This window comes from Pan troglodytes, chromosome X, assembly GCF_028858775.2.
Source record: "Pan troglodytes isolate AG18354 chromosome X, NHGRI_mPanTro3-v2.0_pri, whole genome shotgun sequence".
NCBI classification, from domain to species: Eukaryota; Metazoa; Chordata; class Mammalia; order Primates; family Hominidae; genus Pan; species Pan troglodytes.
In genome coordinates this window covers 29,020,705-29,045,044 of record NC_072421.2, presented here as the reverse complement: position 1 = coordinate 29,045,044, position 24,340 = coordinate 29,020,705, and positions in this window count along the sequence as shown.

Sequence of the window (24,340 nt, the reverse complement as noted above, 5' to 3'; positions counted from 1 at the left end):
AGCAGGAATTTGGGTCACAAATTAGAAAGCACTGCCCGACTATAAGAGATATAAAGTACTGAATATGCTATTGAGATACATTATGTCATCTAATAAAATTTAAAGAAACATTTATATAGCTTTCTATTTAATTGAAAAATTATCTCCCAGCTGTATAAACTTGGAATTCTGTCAAATATACCACATGTGAAGACTTTATTGACAAAAATAATTTGAGGTGAGGGTGTTGGTTGCTTCAAAGTTTTTTGCAACAATCATCTGTACCCACACATCTTAGTCCATTATGGAAATCTTTAATAAATTTCAGGATGCCTGCTATAGTGGAAGGCACAATATGTACAGTCAGAAGAAATTTTGGTTTCTGTCTCTGTCTTTGTCATTATCTAGCTCTGTGACCTTGGTTAAATCATTTAGCTTCTCACAATTTTGATCTCTCTATACATAAAACACAAAATATATCTGGCCTCTTGCTTCACAGTGATGCTGTACAAATTAAAATAAATAATGAATGCTCTTTGCCTGGCATAGAGTATACATAAAGGGAAAACTGCTGCAGACTAGAATGGAATCAAACTAGAAGCAGCCTAAAAACTGAACCATACTGATAATTAATGCATGATCCTTAAGATACTGTAACTGTCTTTTTGTACAAACTCACACCCAGTTTATGAATCCCTAAGTCAAATTTATATACTGAAATAAGCACACATGTTGGACTCTAATAATATGAACCTGACATTTATTATCAGTGTGATTTGGGGCAATTCAAACATAGTCTGTCATCTGACAAATGGGGATAAGAAAGATAATACATGACCTACAGGGTTTAATGAGAGGTTTTAAGTGGCATAACCCATCTAAATATATCTTCCCAGGTATATAGTGAATTTGATTCATAATTTCCCTGATATTTCAGAGATGGGGAGCATGGGTGCTTGTGGAAGCAGCCTGCTCCATTGGTAAAGAGATGTCATTGTTGATAGAGTCTTCAGATCATCACAAAACTTACTTTCCTAAAACCTCCAACTATTATTGGTCTTTCTTCTGTTTCCTGGAGTATCACTGACTAAAAATATCACTTCCTTCACAAAATACTATTTCAAAATATTTGGAGACAGCTATCATGTCTCTTTAGGCTTTTCTCTTATGACAAAAATATCCACTTTCCTCAAAAGTTCTTTATAAAAATGGTTTTCTCTGGATGGTCTCCAGGATTCCTTTTGAAATGTGGTGTTTAGAATGGGGCATGATTCTCTACATGTGTTTGGGGTACCATATATCACCTCCCTTGAACTTGACTCTCAATACTTGTGGTTGTGTTTAGATTTTTTTTATGCCACAGCAATAATTACAGTACCATCAATGATTGCTTACTACAATCAATGCACACTACTTATTCTATTCTAAAAACCCTATGAAGCAGGAATTTTTTCCCCATCATATAGGTGCTACTTATGAAGTTAAGCACTTACCTAAGTTCACAAGTTCACAAAAACAGCATTGTATGGAAAAATGGGTATTTGAATGTAGCTGTTCCGGAGGCTCTTCCATACTGCTTTACACTGAAGTTGAAACAATGTTGACTCTCTGTCCCAAATATCAAGATGGATTTTCTTCCCATGTACAGTTAAAATTTTGTCATCTTGATTTGTGATTGTATTTTAAGCACTGTCAAGATATTTTACAAGCCATTTCTGTCTTTAAATATATTGGATTTATGTAATCTGCAAATCAATATGCATTCTGTCCATTTATTCATCAAGTGTATTAATAAAAGAGAGTTGACTGGACAAACCACTAGAAGTCCCTCTTCATTTCGCACAATTCAGGAATTGATACCTTTTATGTCTGATTGTTTAACCACTATAAATCCACCTTAACTGTATTTTCATCCAGCCTATATTCCTTCATTTTGCCCATAACAATAGCATAAGAAATCTTGTAAAATATTACACTAGAATTCGGTAAGTGATGTCCATGATATACTCCTTATTTCTGGCTAATGACCCATGTTGATTTATGGTCAATCAGATAAAGAGTTTTAAAGTACAAACAACATATTAAAACCAATTTACGCCTAGTGTTCCATTATTGGAACACTAAGCATGTGGGAGTTATTTATATCCTACAGCTCAAGGTCATCGCCAAGGTCTGATTGCAAAAATTCAAAAAATTGCAACCTCAGGCATAAATGGGTTAAAGCTATCACAATTTCTATAATATTATAGAGGAATTCTTATAAAACATTCAACTCTAGATATGAATTCATTTTATGATAAAAATGATGTTTTAATCATTGCAGACTATAATCCAAATTCAGTGAAAATCCTGTTGTTATTTTAACCATGTTTAGAAATTATAGGTGTGGGAGGCAATAACAATTTTCACTTTGTGACATTTTCATAATGACACTAAAAATACTTTCAAAGAGTTAACAGCATTACAAAGATGTGAAAATTCATGCAATTTTGAAAAACGTGCTAAATGTAAAATGATTAAATATTTTACCAATTAAAAATTTTTGCATAGGACTAAATTAAGTATCACAGAACTTTTACCCTTCAAGAGGGGCTCATTTTCTTTGGACTAATCTAAGACTCTCTTGGTCATTCATTCATTCTTCCAGTCACCTAATAATTTATATTTGCAAATAGTATGCTTACGATTGGGAGGTCTCATAATATATTAGACCCAATTCCTGTGTCTATTGAGTGGCAAGAATGTCCTATAATTCAGCAAGAAAGATAATATGTATATAAATTATTTAAAATAGATTATGATAATTTCCATAAAATAATTCAGGCAGAAGAGAGAAAGATCAGTTTTGGCCAAGATAATCAGCAGTATTTCATGGAACAGGTTGAATGTAAGCTAGGCCTGAGAATATAGTGATATATCAATGTTTCAAGAAGTGTTGGATAGTGTATTACCATTCCAATCCATTTTAATTTTGAAGGTGTTTATTTAATGCCTAAATCAAGCGTAGAATGGAATCTTGGTGAAATACAGGGAATACCCAGGCACTATCTATTCAAATACCTTGTTTTATCCTAGATAGTATGCTATACACTGGGTTCACAAAAGAAAACAAGAAATAATTCTTGCTCTCTAAGAATCTATAGTGTTGCAATAACCAAGGACATTCTTGCAAGATGCCAAATTCAGGTATTTAAGTCCATGCATTCTCATACCTTTTTCCACATTGGACATTATTCATCATTTCAAACTTGGCTAATGCAGTGTGCCACTCTAAGGGTAGGTAGGTAGGTTCTTCCTGAAAGGCCAGCAAATCAACCAAATTGGAAAACAGAACAACATGCCATATGAAAATGTGTTGCCAGGGATCAAAACAGAGCCAGAAAGTAAGGTTTGTTTTCTTTCTAGTGTGAATTGAAACTACACTAATAAACAATAATGAATGTTACGGAAAGTTCATTTTAGATGGCAAAGGACCAGGGACTACAGTCATTTGTTGCATAATGTTCATGGTTGAAATGTAATTCTTTTATTATTGTGTGAACACTTTGTAAAAATGTAGAGTTTCCTCATACTTATGCTTTGTGGTAGAAAATTTTAAATATCATCCCCTTCACCTTACCACCAGTATAGTGTCATTTTGTCAAACAAACAATATTGAAAGTTTTTCCTCTCCTCATTACCCAGTTACCTGTGTCCTGTCAGAAAAGAGAAACTACTGTGGGTGTTTTATTTATTTATTTTAAAATTAATTAATTTGTTTTAATTGGCAAATACACTATAGGGATTTTAAAGAGCCGAAATTTCATACAGAGACTGATATGGTTTGGCTGTGTCCCCACCCAAATCTCACCTTGAATTGTAATAATCCCCATGTGTCAAGGGCAGGACCAGGTGGAGATCATTGAATCATGGGGGTGGCTCCCCCGTACTGTTTTGTGGCAGTGAATAAGTATCATAAGATCTGATGGCTTTATAAATGGGACGTTCCCTGCACAAGCTCTCTTGCCATTTAAGATGTGCCTTTGCTCCTCACTCACCTTCTGCCATGATTGTGAGTCCTCCTCAGCCATGTGGAACTGTGAGTCCATGAAACCTCTTTCCTTTATAAATTACCCAGTCTTGGGTACGTCTCTATTAGCAGTGTGAGAACAGACTAATTCAGAGAGTTACAAGGGTGATTGACACACTGAGGATCCAAAGAAGGGGCATAAGGAAGTCTGGACATTGAAAGCAGAAACTGATGCCATACCTAGGCTGAAGGGACAAAGGGAAGGGCAGCATTATTGGAGACCAAGAGCTGATGGTGGAAGCTGGAACTATCATAGGTCAGCCTGGTGAAAAATGGGGCCATGAAGGAAAAGACTGGCTAGAGAGAGGTGGAGCAAAGGAACTAATCTGCTGATGAAGACAAAGCCCAAAGCAGTGAGTGAGTAGAAAAACCTTAGCTTCTTTTCACCTTCCGCCCTCTAGACTTCCAACATTAGCTCCAATTACCTGAACTTACCACGAAGGAAGAGGGAAAGAGACAGGGAGAAATATAGTTTCTTGTAGTCCAGAAAAGGGCAGAGAGAGGTTGGGGAGGGATCTGAGAGCAAAAATTCAGCATAGGACTCAGAAATAACCGCTGTTTTGATTTCGGGTCTCTTATGTTTATAAAATCAATAAATGTTCACACTAAATGAATGATATGTAAGCATATATTTGGATTCTACAAGGCTGTTTCATAATTTACACACATTAATAAAATTCCTTTATCTATTTCACACATATTATGATGCTCTTTACATGTCTCCACTTGCAGATCATTTCCTTTTTTTTTTTTTTGGATAATTTATATTTATTTTTTATGGAATGCCATGTTTATCTTTTTATATATGACATTTTCTTGTCAGTAGTAACACATATCCATTATTAAAACTGGAAAATTTTATTTACTGGTTACAATTTATTTACTGGTTACAATTTATTTACTGGTTAAAAAATTACTATCCTCATTCTTTTTTTAAAAATTATACTTTAAGTTCTGGGGTACATGTGCAGAACGTGAAGGTTTGTTACATAGGTATACATGTGCCACGGTGGTTTCTTGCACCCATCAACCCGTCATTTACATTAGGAATTTCTCCTAATGCTATCCCTCCCCTAGCCCCCACCCCCATAGAGGCACTAGTGTGTGATGTTCCCCTCCCTGTGTCCATGTGTTCTCATTGTTCATCTCCCATTTATGAGTGAGAATATGTGATATTTGGTTTTCTCTTCCTGTGTCAATTTGCTGAGAATGATGGTTTCCAGCTTCATCCATGTCCCTACAAAGGACATGAACTCATCCTTTTTATGGCTGCATAGTATTCCGTGGTGTATATGTGCCAGATTTTCTTTATCCAGTATATCATTAATGGGCATTTGGGTTGGTTCCAAGCCTTTGCTATTGTGAACAGTGCTGCAATAAACATACATGCGCATGTGTCTTTATATTAGAATGATTTATAATCCTTTGGGTATATACTCAGTAATGGGATTGCTGGGTCAAATGGTATTTCTGGTTATAGATCCTTGAGCAATCGCCACACTGCCTTCCACAATGGTTGAATTAGTTTACAGTCCCACCAACAGTGTAAAAGTGTTCCTATTGCTCCACATCCTCTCCAGCATCTGTTGTTTCCTGACTTTTTAATGATGGCCATTCTAACTGGCGTGAGATGGTATCTCATTGTGGTTTTGATTTGCATTTCTCTAATGACCAGTGATGATGAGCTTTTTTTCATATGTTTGTTGGCCGCATAAATGTCTTCTTTTGAGAAGTGTCTGTTCATATCCTTTGCCCACTTTTTGATAGGGTCGTTTGTTTTTGTCTTGTAAATTTGTTTAAGTTCCTTGTAGATTCTGGATATTGGCCCCTTGTCAGACAGATAGATTGCAAAAATTTTCTCCCATTCTGTTGGTTGCCTGTTCACTCTGATGATAGTTCCTTTAAGCTCTTTAGTTTAATTAGATCCCATTTGTCAATTTTCGCTTTTGTTGCCATTGCTTTTGGTGTTTTAGTCATGAAGTCTTTGCCCGTGCATATGTCCTGAATGGGATTGCCTAGGTTTTCTTCTAGGATTTTTATGGTTTTAGGTCTTACGTTTAAGTCTTTAATCCATCTTGAGCTAATTTTTGTATAAGGTGTAAGGAAGGGGTCCAGTTTCAGTTTTCTGCACATGGCTAGCCAGTTTTCCCAGCACCATTTATTAAATGGGGAATCCTTTCTCCATTGTTTGTTTTGGTCAGGTTTGTCAAAGATCAGATGGTTGTAGATGTGTGGTGTTATTTCTGAGGCCTCTGTTATGTTCCATTGGTCTATATATCTCTTTTGGTACCAGTACCATGCTGTTTTGGTTACTGTAGGCTTGTAGTATAGTTTGAAGTCAGGTAGCGTGATGCTTCCAGGCTTGTTCATTTTGCTTAGGATTGTCTTGCCTATACGAGCTCTTTTTTGGTTCCATATGAAATTTAAAGTAGTTTTTTTCATCCCCATCAAGCTACCAATGACTTTCTTCACAGAATTGGAAAAAACTACTTTAACGTTCATATGGAACCAAAAAAGAGCCCGCATTGCCAAGTCAATCCTAAGCCAAAAGAACAAAGCTGGAGGCATCGCGCTACCTGATTTCAAACTATACTACAAGGCTACAGTAACCAAAACAGCATGCTACTGGTACCAAAACAGAGATATAGACCAATGGAAAAGAACAGAGTCCTCAGAAATAATGCCACACATCTACAACCATCTGATCTCTGACAAACCTGATAAAAATAAGCAATGGGGAAAGGATTCCCTATTTAATAAATGGTGCTGGGAAAACTGGCTAGCCATATGGAGAAAGATGAAACTGGATCCCTTCCTTACACCTTATACAAAAATTAATTCAAGATGGATTAAAGACTTGAATGTTAGACCTAAAACCATAAAAACTCTAGAAGAAAACCTAGGCAATACCATTCAGGACATAGGCATAGGCAAGGACTTCATGTCTAAAACATCAAAAGCAATGGCAACAAAAGGCAAAATTGACAAATGGGATCTAATTAAACTAAAGAGCTTCTGCACAGCAAAAGAAACTACCATCAGAGAGAACAGGAAACCTATAGAATGGGAAAAAATTTTTGCAATCTACTCATCTGACAAAGGGCTAATATCCAGAATCTACAATGAACTCAAACAAATTTACAAGAAAAAAAAAAAACCCAATCAAAAAGTGGGCAAAGGACATGAACAGACCCTTCTCAAAAGAAGACATTTATGCAGCCAAAAGACACATGAAAAAATGCTCATCATCACTGGCCATCAGAGAAATGCAAATAAAAACCACAATGAGATACCATCTCATGCCGGTTAGAATGGCGATTATTCAAAAGTCAAGAAACAACAGGTGCTGGAGAGGATGTGGAGTAATAGGAACACTTTTACACTGTTGGTGGGACTGTAAACTAGTTCAACCATTGTGGAAGACAGTGTGGCGATTCCTCAAGGATCTAGAACTAGAAATACCATTTCACCCAGCCATCCCATTACTGGGTATATACCCAAAGGATTATAAATCATGCTGCTATAAAGACACATGCACACCTATGTTTATTGCGGCACTATTCACAATAGCAAAGACTTGGAACCAACCCAAATGTCCATCAATGATAGACTGGATTAAGAAAATGTGGCACATATACACCATGGAATACTATGCAGCCCTAAAAAAGGATGAGTTCATGTCCTTTGTAGGGACATGGATAAAGCTGGAAACCATTATTCTCAGCAAACTATCACAAGGACAAAAAACCAAACACCGCATGTTCTCACTCATAGGTGGGAATTGAAAAATGAGAAGACTTGGACACAGGAAGGGGAACATCACACACTAGGGCCTGTCATGGTGTGGGGGGAGGGGGGTGGGATAGCATTAGGAGGTGTACCTAATGTAAATGACGAGTTAATCGGTGCAGCACACCAACATGGCACATGTATACATATGTAACAAACCTGCACGTTGTGCACATGTACCCTAGAACTTAAAGTATAATAAAAAAAAAGAAAGTCAATGGTAGCTTGATGGGGATAGCATTGAATCTATAAATTACTTTGGGTATTATGGCCATTTTCATGATATTGAGTCTTCCTCTCCATGAGCATGGAATGTTTTTCCATTTGTTTGTGTCCTCTCTTATTTCCTTGAGCAGTGGTTTGTAGTTCTATTTGAAGAGGTCCTTCACATCCCTTGTGAGTTGTATTCCTAGGTATTTTATTCTCTTTGTAGCAACTGTGAATGGGAGTTCACTCATGATTTGGCTGGCTATTATTGGTGTATAGGAATGCTTGTGATTTTTACACATTGATTTTGTATCCTGAGACTTTGCTGAAGTTGCTTATCAGCTTAAGGAGATTTTGGGCTGAGACGATGGGGTTTTCTAAATATACAATCATGTCATGTGCAAACAAAGACAATTTGACTTCCTCTCTTCCTACTGGAATGCCCTTTCTTTCTTTCTCTAGCCTGATTGCCCTCGCCAGAAATTCCAATACTATGTTGAATACGAGTGGTGAGAGAAGGCATCCTTGTCTTCTGGCGGTTTTCAAAGAGAATGCTTCCAGCTTTTGCCCCTTCAGTATGATATTGGCTGTTGGTTTGATATAAATAGCTCTTATTATTTTGAGATACATCCCATCAATATCTAGTTTATTGAGAGTTTTTAGCATGAAGGGGTGTTGAATTTTATCAAAGGCCTTTTCTGCATCTATTGAGATAATCATGTGGTTTTTGTCATTGGTTCTGTTCATGTGATGAGTTACATTTATTGATTTGTGTATGTTGAACCAGCCTTGCATCCCAGGGATGAAGCCGATTTGATTGTGGTGGATAAGCTTTTTGATGTGCTGCTGGATTTGGTTTTCCAGTATTTTATTGAGGATTTTCACATCGATGTTCATCAGGGATATTGGCCTGAAATTTTCTTTTTTTGTTGTGTCTCTGCCAGGTTTTGGTATCAGGATGATGCTGGCCTCATAAAATGAGTTAGGGAGGAGTCCCTCTTTTTCTATTGCTTGGAATAGTTTCAGAAGGAATGCTACCAGCTCCTCTTTGTACCTCTGGTAGAATTAGGCTGTGAATCTGTCTGGTCCTGGGCTTTTTTTGGTTGGTAAGCTATTAATTACTGCCTCAATTTCAGAACTTGTTATTTGTCTATTCAGGGATTCGACTTCTTCCTGGTTTAGTCTTGGGAGGGTGTATGTCTCAGGAATTTATCCATTTCTTCTAGATATTCTAGTTTAATTGGGTACAGGTGTTTATAATATTCTCTGATGGTAGTTTGTATTTCTGTGGGATCAGTGGTGATATCCCCTTTATCATTTTTTGTTGTGTCTATTTAATTCTTCTCTCTTTTCTTCTTTATTAGTCTGGCTAGCGGTCTATCTATTTTGTTAATCTTTTCCAAAAACTACCTGCTGGATTCACTGATTTTTTGAAGGGTTTTTTGTGTCTATCTCCTTCAGTTCCACTCTGATCTTAGTTATTTCTTGTCTTCTGCTAGCTTTTGAATTTGTTTGCTCTTGCTTCTCTAGTTCTTTTAATTGTGATGTTAGGGTGTTGATTTTAGATCTTTCCCACTTTCTCCTGTGGACATTTAGTGCTGTAAATTTCCCTCTAAACACTGCTTTAGCTGTTTCCCAGAGATTCTGGTACGTTGCATCTTTGTTCTCATTGGTTTCAAAGAACTTATTAATTTCTGCCTTAATTTCGTATGCACCCAGTAGTCATTCAGGAGCAGGTTGTTCAGTTTCCATGTAGTTGTGAGGTTTTGAGTGAGTTTCTTAATCCTGAGTTCTAATTTGACTGCACTGTGGTCTGAGAGACTGTTATGATTTCTGTTCTTTTGCATTTGCTGAGGAGTGTTTTACTTCCAATTATGTGGTCAATTTTAGAATAACTGCGATGTGGTGCTGAGAAGAATGTATATCTCTTGATTTGGGGTGGAGAGTTCTGTAGATGTCTTTTTGGTCTACTTGGTCCAGAGCTGAGTTCAAGTCCTGAATATCCTTGTTAATTTTCTGTCTCAGTCTGTCTAATACTGACAGTGGGGTGTTAAAGTCTCCCACTATTATTGTGTGGGTGTCTAAGTCTCTTTGTAGGTCTCTAAGAACTTGCTTTATGAATCCGGGTGCTCCTGTATTGGGTGCACATATATTTAAGATAGTTAGCTCTTCTTGTTGCATTGATCCCTTTACCATTATGTAATGCCCTTCTTTGTCTTTTTTTTAATCTTTGTTGGTTTAAAGTCTGTTTTATCAGAGACTAGGATTGCAACCCCTGCTTTTTTTTGCTTTCCATTTGCTTGGTAGATCTTCCTCCATCCCTTTATTTTGAGCCTGTGTGTGTCTTTGCACATGAGATGTGTCTCCAGAATACAGCACACCGCTGGGTCTTGACTCGCTATCCAATTTACCAGTCTGTGTCTTTTAACTGGGGCATTTAGCCCGTTTGCATTTAAGGTTACTATTGTTATGTGTGAATTTGATCCTGTCATTATGATGCTAGCTGGTTATTTTGCCCATTAGTTGATGCAGTTTTTTCATAGTGTCAATGGTCTTTACAATTTGGTATGTTTTTGCAGTGGCTGGTACCATTTTTTTTCATATGTAGTGTTTCCTTCAGGAGCTCTTGTAAGGCAGACCTGGTGGTGACAAAATCTCTCAGCATTTGCTTGTCTGTAAAAGATTTTATTTCTCCTTTGCTTATGAAGCTTAGTTTGGCTGGATATGAAATTCTGGGTTGAAAATTCTTTTCTTTAAGAATGTTGAATATTGGCCCCCACTCTCTTCTGGCTTGTAGGGTTTCTGCAGAGAGATCTGCTGTTAGTCTGATGGGCTTCCCTTTGTGGGTAACCTGACCTTTCTCTCTGGCTGCCCTTAACAATTTTTCATTCATTTCAGCCTTCGTGAATCTGATGGTTATGTGTCTTGGGGTTGCTCTTTTTGAGGAGTATCTTTGTGGTATTCTCTGTGTTTCCTAAATTTGAATGTTGACCTCTCTTGCTAGGTTGGGGAAGTTCTCCTGGGTAATATCCTGAATAGTGTTTTCCAACTTGGTTCCATTCTCCCCATCACTTTCAGGTGCACAAATCAAAGGTAGGTTGGGTCTTTTCACATAGTCCCATATTTCTTGGAGGCTTTTTTTGTTCCTTTTCATTCTTTTTTCTCTAATCTTTTCTTCACGCTTTATTTCATTAAGTTGATCTTCAACCTCTGATATCCTTTCTTCCACTTGATTGATTCAGCTATTGATACTTGCGTATGCTTCACGAAGTTCTCATCCTGTGTTTTTCAGCTCCATCATGTCATTTATGTTCTTCTCTAAACTGATTATTCTAGTTAGCAGTTCCTCTAACCTTTTTTCAAGGTTCTTAGCTTCCTTGCATTGGGTTAGAACATGCCCTTTTACCTCGGAGGAGTTTGTTATTACCCACCTTCTGAAGCCTACTTCTGTCAATTCGTCAAACTCATTCTCCATCTAGTTTTGCTCCCTTGCTGGTGAGGAGTTATGATCCTTTGGAGGAGAAGAGGCATTCTGGTTTTGGGAATTTTCAGCCTTTTTGTGCTGTTTTTTCCTCATCTTCATGGATTTATCTACCTTTGGTCTTTAATGTTGGTGACCTTTCAGATGGGGTTTCTGTGTGGACATCCTTTTTGTTGATGTTGTTGCTATTCCTTTCTGTTTGTTAGTTTTCCTCCTAACAGTCAGGCCCCTCTGCTGCAGGTCTGCTGGAGTTTGCTGGAGGTCCACTCCAGACCCTGTTTGCCTGGGTATCACCAGCAGAGGCTGCAGAACAGCAAAGATTGCTGCCTGTTCCTTTCTCTGGAAACTTCATCCCAGAGGGACACCTGCCAGATGCCAGCCAGAGATCTCCTGTATGAGGTGTCTGTTGACCCCTGCTGGGAGGTGTCTCCCCATCAGTAGGCACGGGGGTCAGGGACCCACTTGAGGAGGCAGTCTGTCCCTTAGCAGAGCTTGAGCACTGTGCTGAGAGATCTGCTGCTCTCTTCAGAGCCAGCAGGCAGAAACGTTTAAGTCTGCTGAAGCTGTGCCCACAGCCACCCCTTCCCCCAGGTGCTCTGTCCCAGGGAGATGGGAGATTTATCTATAAGCCACTGACTGGAGCTGCTGCCTTTCTTTCAGAGACGTCCTACCCAGAGAGCCATTTCTTTTTAACAACTGCACAATATTTCATTGTATGGATGCACTTTAATGTATTTAGCCAGTTTCTCTTGAGGGTTGTTTTGGTCATTTTTTAGTTTTTATGATTGGAAATAATGTCAGATTTGAAGATGCTTGTACTTGTAAAAACGCTGACTTTTATTATTATTTTAATATGATTGATTTCTTTTTTTTTTTTTTTTTTTTTTTTTTTTTTTTTTTTTTTTGAGACGGAGTCTCGCTCTGTCGCCCAGGCTGGAGTGCAGTGGCGGGATCTCGGCTCACTGCAAGCTCCGCCTCCCGGGTTCACGCCATTCTCCTGCCTCAGCCTCCCGAGTAGCTGGGACTACAGGCGCCCGCCACTACGCCCGGCTAATTTTTTGTATTTTTAGTAGAGACGGGGTTTCACCGTTTTAGCCGGGATGGTCTCGATCTCCTGACCTCGTGATCCGCCCGCCTCGGCCTCCCAAAGTGCTGGGATTACAGGCGTGAGCCACCGCGCCCGGCTATGATTGATTTCTAAAAGTAGATTACTTGATGAAATATATGCACTTTTAAATTTTTGATAGATATTTCCACATGTCCTTTCTAATATTTGTAGTAATTTGTGTTCACATTAAGATTCTATGAAAGAGCTTGTTTACTCACCATTTCCCAAATATTATATATTGTCAATGTTTGTCAATCTGGTGAGTACATAGATGTGTATGTGTATTGTTGTCTGCGTCTACTATATGTGTTTGTGTCTATGACAATATCTATGGTTATAACTATATATCTATGGTTATGTGTATGAATATATCTATATCTATATGTCTATGACTATATCTGTGTCTACATAACTATATTAATACAATTTGTTTTTATTATTCATGGATTCTGTATTTGCAAATTTGCCCACTTACTAAAATTTATTTGTATTCCCCAAATCAATACTTTTGGCACTGCTGTTTTCATTTGTGGGCATATTCAGAGTGGCAAAAAATTTGAGTCACCCAACATTAATGTTCCCAGCTGACGTTGAAGAAAGCGATGCTGTGCTTTCTTGTTTCAGCTCTCGTGTCTCACACTAAACAAGTGTCCTTTTCAAGGTCTATTAGATGCAATGTTTTTGTTTTTGTATTTTTGTGCTTTTTGTTGGTAATTTTGCTGTTTAAAATGGCCCTCAAGCACAGTTCTGAAGCTTTGCTTAGTATTCCTAAGTGCAAAAATGTTGTGACAAATATTATGGAGAAAATACGTGTGTTAGGTTATCTTCATTCAGGTATGAATGTGTGTTAGGTAATCTTCATTCAGGTATGAGTTATAGCGCTGTTAGTCAGAAGTTCAATGTTAATGAATCAACAATACATATTAAATAAGTTGTCTTTCTATAGAAATACACAGAAAACAAGATTATTGATTAAGTTGATGAAAATGTTTTGACCAGAGGCTTGCAAGAAGCCTGTGTTCTCCTAAAAGTAATCATTCAGTATTCACTAATTCAATGTTCACAGAGAATTTATAGAGCATAACTGCTATGAGTAACAAGAATCAATTGTATCTACATCTATGGCACTATCTATGTGTCTTTCAATAGTTCTCTGTCTTTGATTCAATAAATATTTTTCAAGAGCCTCCTATGAATTAGACACAGGAAATGGTTTTTTAAAAAATTTTATTATTATTATACTTTAAGTTTTAGGGTACATGTGCACAACGTGCAGGTTTGTTACATATGTATACATGTGCCATGTTGGTGTGCTGCACCCATTAACTCGTCATTTAGCATTAGGTATATCTCCTAATGCTATCCCTCCCCCCTCCCCCACCCCACAACAGTCCCCGGAGTGTGATGTTCCCCTTCCTGAGACACAGGAAATGTTGAGCAGACACTCGAAACACAAAAAACTGAAGAACAAATATCTAGATTGGACTACATCAACGTTTAAAAACTTTGAGTTTTAAAGGACACTACCAACAGAGTGAAAAGGCAATCCACAGATGGCAGAAGATAAAGGATTAGTATTCAGTGTGTGTGTGTGTGTATATATATATATATATATATATATACACACACACACACACATATATATATGATTAGTATCTAGTATATATATGAAGAACTCCTACATATCAAGAAAAAATAATCAAGCAATTTACTGAAAAAATGGGCAAAGGAATTTTGAATAGACACTCCTCCAAAGAGGGAGCCAACCATAATTCCTGAAAGGGAATGGACACTTCTCCAAAGAGGGAGAATTCGCTAGTTCCAAACACTGAATTAGTGATTACTGATTTGTTACTTTTAGGAGAACTCAGGGCTACATTCTTGCAAGCCTGAGGCCATAATCTCAAATGTTGAAATATTGAAGGGTTAAAATCTTTAAAGTCTAAAATCCCCAAAATCACAATCCTGAAAGATAAAAATCCTGAAAATAGAGTTCTGAAAAAATAATTTAAGAAATAACTTAAATGTTTATTCACATTTTAAAAAGAGGATTTATTTGAGAAACATATAAAAACACAACACTTCATAGGCTACTTTACACAATTAATTAGGCAATAATAACATACACGTTTTTGCAAATATAAACGTATATACTAACAACAGTCACATGGGTATAACAGCTATGGTCAGATGAACCATATTTATAAAGAAATAGACAGGACAAAAGAAAAAATGTATAAATGCATATCACTATGGTTGGTAACCGTGTACACTCAGCTTTATAATTGTGGTTATGAAATACCATGAGAAACAACCGGTCTTTTGACTAGACAAATGAAAAACCACCATCGGTTACCACCACACATGCAGTCACCCAAAGAGCCAAGATCTTGAGAAATTTTAACTTTGCAAATGCAGATATACAAAAAGGACATCTCTTCATTTATTGAGGAAGTTTTGGCGTTTTTACATACATGTGCAATGCTTGCACACAAAGTCAATGTTGTGATAATGCACTTTTGTGGAGTCGAATTTGTAAAAATGCATAATACTTATTAGAACTCTCTAAAAATCTCCACATGATTTATACCTTCAGTACTGGAAATGATGTGAAGATGAAATACACAGCATAGCAAATTGTAAAAAAATAATGTAAAACCTATTTGAAATAGTGAAAAAACTAAAAACATTTTTAAAAAACTAAAAAGAAAATTCAACATATGAAAAAATAAATTACAGGGATAGATTCTGGACCATTGTATGAAGGTAGTCCATAAGAGCTGGCCAGCTTTCATGATCATTAACTATATTGTGAAATCTTTCATCACAATGAATAGCTGCTTTTTTTCATTTAGGGCATGGCTGACCTCAGATAATATGTTCACATCCATTTTCTACATGGCACTGCTATTTTTGAAATTTATCTGTGATTCAATATACATTAAATCTTCCCATCTTCTATGCTGCCATGCTTCTATGTTGTTTTGGATACAGGAAAAGCCATCCTGCATGCACTCATATACAAATCACAAATATGGTGGAAACAATACTGGTGATTGAACAGCAACACCATTGCCTAAATATCTTCTTATCCTATCATGCACATAATTATTTTAAAACCAGTCAGTAATTTGCTGGCTTCTTCAGCAAATGCAGCTTTAACTCATTAAAAGCTCTAGGAATTTCATCAGCTGGAAGACATGCCAATTCAGACAAATGACACATTTGTAAACTGAATTTTTCATCATTGCCTTATTGCGTGGCCAATCCGCTCCTCTGAATTTTCCGCCCAATGCAAATGAAGACAATAAGAAGGTAATAGTTCTACCTTACATGATGCAACTAACACAATGTCACTATCCTGTGCGCAAACAAAAATGCATTAATTCCTTCCCCAGAATTCAGCTTTCACAATTTCAACATTTGGGATTTGAATCTTTTGTGATTCTGATTTTCAGGATTTTAGACATTGGGGATTTTAGACTTTCAGGATTTAGACTTTAGAGATTTTAGTCTACTGGGATTTCAACACTTGGTTTTGTAGTGTTTGGGATTATTTCTTTTGGTATTATCATCCATACTCCTCCAAAGAAGATAGAAGAATAGCCAATAAGCATATGAAAAGATGCTCAACATCTCAAATTATCATGGAGGTGCCAATCATAACCATGGTGAGATATCATTTCACACCCATTAGGATGGCTATTATCAAAAAAGAAAGAAAGAAAATAACAAGTGTTTGTGAGGATGTGCAGAAATTGGAATATTTGTGCATTGCTAGTGAGAATTTAAAATGGTGCAGCCACTACAAAAAATGGTATGGCAGTTCCTCAAAAAATTAAACACAGAATTAGCAAAGCAGAGGCTGAGGCAAGGTTTTTGCATGCATGTTAGATGATCCTAGGGCTTAGGTGGAAGGAAATGGAGGAGCCAAACAGGAAAGGATGATAAGGATGAAAAGCCAATGTAAGTGTGTCTTATCAAGGTAACCGCTTTGGGTAACCGGGCTCAATTCTACCAAGATCCACAAAACAAATAGAATGCTACCCCAAGTTGTCCACCAGAAGAATCAGAGACTAGAGCATTTATCCACCAGCTCTCATCCACATTGGTTGAGTGTTGGCACAGAGGGCCTTAACCCTACACTTGTGGGCTGCACTTGCTGGCAGACCAAGTGAACTCCTGCAGCTGGAAATTATGTACAGTAAAGGAGAAATTGAGTTTGTGAGAAGATGTTCACAGCAGCTGTGGCTGAAATCACTTGTGGGTATAGAAATGTGGCATGGGAAACAGAGGCATCTGATACGTTTGTTAATGACTGATTCATTTTTATATGTAGGTCATTTGACTTTAGAGTCCATAACTCTGTGTCCTTGAAGTCTTAGAGTTTCAGATGTTAAGGCGAATATAAAATCCTTAAACCAGTTCTGCAAATGGCAGAAACCTGACATGAGAAAGACCAAGGTAGATATGAATATGGATCTCAAGAAGAATGGTACCAGATTCTTGAGAAGCAAGAACTCACTCACTTTCTTATTCACATGCTGACATCTGAACTCCAATGATACTGAATATGTTGGTAGAATAATTTGTATTTTATAGAAAAAATAACATGAGTGCTAGGGAGATAATCAATTACTTTTTAATCAATTGAGACTAGATTCCATTTTCTTGTCTCTTATCTCAGATTATTTTCCCAAGGTTCTACTTCCTCATGGTACTGCTGATACTGTTTTCCTTCCCTCCATGCCCTAGCTGCATCAAGGTTGTTTTTGTTGCCTTTTACATGATTATTTGACCCACTCATACATTGTTCACTTCTTTGGGCCTCAGGCCACTCATCTTTAAGGAGTGGGACTCTGGTGTTTTTCAGTTTCCATCAGCTGCAATACTCTATGCTCACTTGTCTGTGTGTGCTATACATGCTTTACATGTCCTGGTAAAGGGAACTTTGATGCGCATTTAAAACAAAAAACTATACATATGTAAGTTGCTTGCTATAGTTAGTACCTCTTCTTCTAGAGGAAAGCATACATTAGAGGGAAATTTTGAGTTGTCAAATCTGGAAATACACATTTGCAGAGTTTAAAAAGACATTTTAGCAACTTTTGAAAGTGAAAAAAAATCTTACTTTTTGGTAAAGCTGATTAATTTTGTCATACCAATTTTATGTAGTTGAGAAAATACCAACCAGCACTAATAAAAAAAAGTGTGAAGGAATATTTGCTATAGCATTTTTAACTTAAAAAACCAAAAGACAGCAGGCATTTGAGAATATGTGTATATATAATTATATATATGAATTTAATATATAACATAAAATATATTATATTTATAAATTATATATACTTGCTATTTTTCTATTTGTAGTTCAAGAAATGTATTATGAGCTCATCTCTATCCAAGCAACTGGAGAGAGAATACATAGATTTTGCCAAGAACACAGATACTGTGAAATTTATATTAAGTCACTTATCTGGTTTACTTGAATAATAATCTCTGAAACAAAATGAGCTATGAAATAATTGCATGCCTCAGTCTCTCAATCTGTAACAATAGAATAGCAATACCTTTTCTTACTCCTCCTCTCTGAGGAGTGTTTTATTGAAAAAAATAATTATCTCTCAAAAGGCTTTAAGCACATTAATAGAAGGAAGTTATTAACATTTAAGGTAGTGTTATTATGTTATTAGATAATGGAGAAAAAATTGGTCAATTCTTACCACCTGCTGTAGATTCAACACACAAGAGAGTCTGTACTTTTATGAATAGCAGAGTGAGCAAAACCTTGATTTTTAAAAATAGCTTCTTAAAACTGCCACTCAGGGATGCTTTGCTTCTGGTTGCTTAACTGAAAGGCTATTGTTAAGGCATGTTTTGGGATCTCTTTTACTCAGTGATGTTTTGCCTTTTTGTTTAGGAAGCTACACTTCTATCAATGTATTTTTATTAAATGCCTAAGAGTACTGTGCAGAGGACTATGCTTAGATATTCAAAGATGTATGAAAACCGGTTCCTAAGTGTAGCGAGCTCATGGACTTTTTGGAGGATTCCTTTCCGCTAACTGAAGAAAGAAAAGAGAAAAGTATAACACCAAATAAAAACTGTGATCAACTGTATTATAGATATGCACACATGAAAAACATATACTTGGGATCTGTATCAAGTTTCACCAGAAAACCCTTAAATGGGATTTGATGAGTTAGCATGAATCCAATCATGCGGTTTTATCATTGCCGAGTGATTCTAATAAACTGAATTTCTCAAAACGCAAACCAGAGGATCTCACACTGGAGCAGAGAGAGAATATTCAGAAAATGACAGTCAGTCTAATCAAGATAACATTTTATCGATGGCAATGTAAGGGTAATAGACAATTTCCTTCTTTCCTTGTCCATGGTACACAATGATAATCAATCATGAAGACCCACTCTAACTTCAGAAACGTTCTTAACTCAGTCATCAGGAACACGGGTCAGCAAAATTTTTATTAAATTGTCCGTAAATATTTTATGCATGTGGATAACATAGTCTCTGTTGCAACTGCTAACTCTGCTGTTGGAGTGCAATTTGCAGCAAAAAGCAGAAGCTATATAAACAAATGGGTGTGGCAGTGTTTCAATAAGATATTTACAAAAACAGGCAGCTGGCCTGTGGGCCATAGTTTGATCACCCCTGGTCTAGAGAGCCGTCATGATTCAATCAGCGTTAGCACATAAGAATTAACCTGCTTGCTACTCTTGGTTTTGATGCAGCATTAATACACTTGACCTTTCTCATGTTCAATTTAACCACAAAACTCAAGCTAAATGGGTCCTCTGCCTTCCATTTCTGGTTCAGTACCTTGCTAATACTGTTTACCTCTGTCAGAGATTTTTTTTGTTTTTTAACATTCTGAGCCTCAATTTCTCATCCGGTAAAGGAATATAATAACAATGCAGGGTTGCTGCAAAAGTCAAATGAGAAAACATAGATGAAAGCATTTGTAAACCATAAGACACTAGAGTATTTGAATAAAACAACAATTGTACTTAATAGGTGAATGTGTTGCATAAAGTTTGGAAACCAGTTTTTTGACCAGATAAAACGCACAACACTTTTTTCATGAAAAACTACTTTTTCGTCTTTTTGGTTTGTTTAAAAGGCATTTTGTTGTAGCTAAAATGTAAGGGACCTAGCTAAAATTGCATGGACAGCATTTTTGACTGCTTACTTATAGCTTCTTTTTTTAAGATACTCCTTTTTCTTTCCAACTTTTATTTTAGGTTCAGGGGGTACACGTGCAGTTTTGTTACATGGGTATATTGCATGTCACGGAGGTTAGGTGTACAGATTATTTCGTTACCTAGGTAATAAGCATAGTACCAGATAGGTAGTTTTTTTATCCTCACCCTCCTCCCATCTTCCACCCTCCAGTAGGCCCCAGTGTCTATGATTCCCTTCTTTGTGTCATGTGTACTTCACGTTTAGTTCCCATTTACAAGTAAGAACATGCAGTTTTTGGTTTTCTGTTTCTGAGTTAGTTTGCTAAGGATGATGGCCTCCAGCTGCATCCATGTTGCTGCAAAGGACATGTTCTCATTCTTTTTATGACTGCATAGTTAGTATGCCATGGTGTATATGTACATTTTCTTTATCCAGTCTACCATTGATGGGCATTTAGGTTGATTCCATGGCTTTGCTATTGTGAATAGTGCTACGATGAGCATACACATGCGTGTGTCTTTATGGTAGAATGATTTATATTCCTTTGGGTGTACACCCAGTAATGGGATTGCTGGGTTGAATGGTAATTCTATTTTAAGTTCTTTGAGAAATTGCCACACTGCTTTCCACAATGACTGAACTAATTTATATTCCTACCAGCAGTGTATAAACGTTCCCTTTTCTCCCAATCTCACCAGTATCTGTTATTTTTTGACTTTTTAGTTATAACCATTCTGACTGTTGTAAGATGGTATCTCATTGTGGTTTTGATTTGCATTTCTCTAACGATTAATAATGTTGAGCATTTTTTCACATGCTTGTTGGCCGCATGTATGTCTTCTTTTGAAAAGTGGCTGTTCATGTCCTTTGTGCATTTTTCAATGGGACAGTTTGTTATTTGCTTCTTAATTTGCTTAATTTCTTTATAAATTCTGGATATTAGACCTTTGTTGAGCGAACAGTTTGCAAACATTTTCACCCATTCTGTAGGCTATCTGTTTATTCTGTTGATAATTTCTTTTGCTGTGCAATAACTCCTTAGTTTAATTAGGTCCCACTTGCCAATTTTTGTTTTTGTTGCAATTGCTTTTGGAGAAATCTTTGCCAGGGCCTATGTCTGGAATGGTATCCTAGGTTAACTTCCAGGGTTTTTATTGTTTTAGGTTTTTTTACATTTAATTCTTTAATCTGTCTCGAGTGGATTTTTATCATGGTGTAAGGAAGACACCCAGTTTCAATCTTCTGCATATAGCTAGCCAGTTACTCCAGCATCACTTATTACATGTACTCACCGGCAGGCGGTGGTATGGTAGGGTTCGTGTATGCACACTGACTTATAGCTCTTATGGTATTTCTTCCTCTAGGAGTCTTAATCTAATGCCAAAGTATTTGGAAAAAAAAATTATTGTACCAAACTCTCCAGCTAGAAACCATGCATCTGAGTCCTGAGAAAATTAAAGTCAAGCAATAGCGTCCTACCAATAAGCCAAATAGCAATGTTTATTCTAGACTGTAATCTATGTTATCAGAATGGAAATACAAGTGCACACAAAATGTGAAAATGAAATTTTCACAAGAAAGCTGAAAAGTCAATTAAAGGAAATATCTGATATGAGAGGATTAGTGAATATTCATACTTCTGATTGTGACAATATTCCCTAATCAATAGTTTCTAATCTTTGATAGATATGAATAATGTCAAAGTAAACAGTTGGCTAAAGATATTTGATATAATTATTAAATGAGATCCTTAACAATGATAATACATTTTTCCAGATGAAGGAAGGATAACCTTTTATATAACATTTTACATTCAATTTAAGAGGAAAATGTTTTTAATAAAGATCAACTTTCCATAATGAATATTACTCTGAACACAATTTGAGACTTTCCTGCCTCAGCCTCCCGAGTAGCTGGGACTACAGGTGCCCGCCACCAAACCCAGCTAATTTTTTCGTATTTTTAGTAGAGACGGAGTTTCACTGTGTTAGCCAGGATAGTCTCGATCTCCTGACCTCGTGATCCGCCCGCCTCTGCCTCCCAAAGTGCTGGGATTACAGGCATGAGCCACCACGCCCGGCCTGGCTTGATTCTTTAGAGACCATAAGAGACATATAGAGACTATACTCTTGAATACCTATCTGATTCACTTACTTTACGGGCAATTTTTCTGTAGAAAACAGTTGAACCCCTACAGTCTTTGAAGAGTATAATTACATTTTTGAACCAAATTGGAAAATATTTTCCTCCCAAGCTACCTTTTCCTAGTAGAAAAAAGCATAGTTTTGTTTTTGTCTTTTAATTTTTCAGCAATATTTTGACTATTATCATTACAATAGCAATAATTCTTTGCTTCTTTTTTGGTTTTAACTCAACTTGTGTTTTGTATTCTTTCCTTTGGAGAATAAGGATGGAGACTTTTTTTTTTTTTTTTGAGACGGAGTTTTGCTCTTGTTGCCCAGGCTGGAGTGTAATGGCACAATCTCGGCTCCCTGCAACCTCCACCCCCCGGGCTCAAGCTATTCTCCTGCCTCAACCTCCCGAGTGGCTGGGATTACAGATGCCCACCATCACGCTCAGCTAATTTTTTGTATTTTTAGTAGAGACGGGGTTTCACCATGTTGACCAGGCTGGTCTTGAACTTCTGACCTCAGTTGATCCACCCGCCTTGGCCTCCCGAAGTTCTGGGATTACAGGCGTAAGCCACTGCACCCAGCCCAAGGATGGAGACTTCTAATTTGCACAGCATCATGTCCTTTTTAAGGGGAAAGATTATCATGAGCAAAACTCAAAAGATATTGCCATGAATAACTGAAAGCAAGTTGTGTTTTTTGCGAATAAGGGGAAACAATTAGACTTTTTGTCTTCTACTCTTCTCAGGGCTTGGTCTTTATTTTTCTTCTGATTACATCAAGGTTCTGGAGGATGAGAGCTTCTAAACTTTTGAAATTCTGTTGAGCTTAACTTTAGTACTTAGAGCACGTTCTGCAGCAATTTAAATTGTGAAAAGAGCTGAAGACAGGATGAGTTTCTAATTGTAGAGATTTAGGTAGGTTTCTGAATGTCTTAAGGCCTCAATTTCAAAATCTTTCAAGAATAATACTACCATCCTGGTCTACCACACAAAGTCAGTATATGCATGAAAAAACTCTGCAAGCTGTGAACACTATATCTTTACAGTATTTTAATTACTAATAAAGTTGTGGGCACTGATAAAAATAACTTCCACATAAAGGTATTTTCTAATCTTTAAGAAGAATCTATTTAACACTGATAATGAAGGAGAGAGTTTAGTCAGCATGCAGTATATAGAAGAGACTTCTTGACCAGAGTAGAGCAAGGAGAGCAGATTCATTTTATGTAGACCACCTACTTTGCCATTAATCCCTATGCATTTCAAAGTATTCCTCTGTGGTTCAGTTTTGTAGAGAATGCATGGCATCTTCAGGAATAGGGGACCAAGAAGAGGCAAAAGCACAATGGGATGAGTTAGGAAAAAATGCGGAGCCCCGGGAGAAAACTTTGAGGAAAGCCCAGCCTATTAAAACCCATCAGGTAAATCTTTGCAGTATATGAAACTATTTTAGTACTACAATGGAGCGGTCAGCAAACTGTGGTCTCTCCCTTATTTTATACATATGGTTTTTTTGGAACACAGCCCCACTCATTTGTTTCTATACAGTCTATGACTGCTTTTGTGCTGCAAGGGCAGAGTAGAGTAGTTACAACAGAAGCTGTATGATCCATAAAGTCTAAAAATATTTACATCTGGACCCTTTACAGAAAAGTTTGTTGAGCCCTGCTGTAAGATAAAAATATCTGTATGTGATGGGCTGAACATATAGGAAGCAATCTGCATCATTATTGAATGGATAAATGTTTTAACCTAAATTTTAAACATTTTTCTAAGAACCACTTTCTTCTCGTGTGTGTGTGTGTGTGTGTGTGTGTGTGTGTGTGTGTGTGTCAGAGAGAGAGGGCAGGAAGAGAGGAAGAGAGAGAAAGTATTTAAGATAGGTGATTGCTGGTTAGAAATGTTACACAGGCCAATGCCTCTTTATGAAAAGAGAATATAGTAAGCTCAAAATTCTAATATCAATTTGAGGTTTTGGTTGGAGTGAGCCTACTCTTAGATATAGAACAAGTTCTATATACATACATTTATATACAGACAGTAACATTTGTTCTGAAACTACTTTCACTATTATATCTCATGGTATAGAAGTAGTAGGGGAGGGAACACATAGCTACTGAAGTTTAGTAGAGCACCCTGATGTTTCCTGAATGATCAAATTGATTTTGGTCTTTTAAAATGGGATATATCTGAGAAAGAGGTGAAAATGATGAGCAACTCTCCAATCATTAAGACTCTATATGCAGGAAAAAAATGCATATGAAAGTGAGGGTCATGAGTTTAGAGGACTAGCTTTCAGAATTGTAGGAAAGACAGGTTAATTATAATTCAAGTAAATTACCATAATAGGCATATTACAATAACACC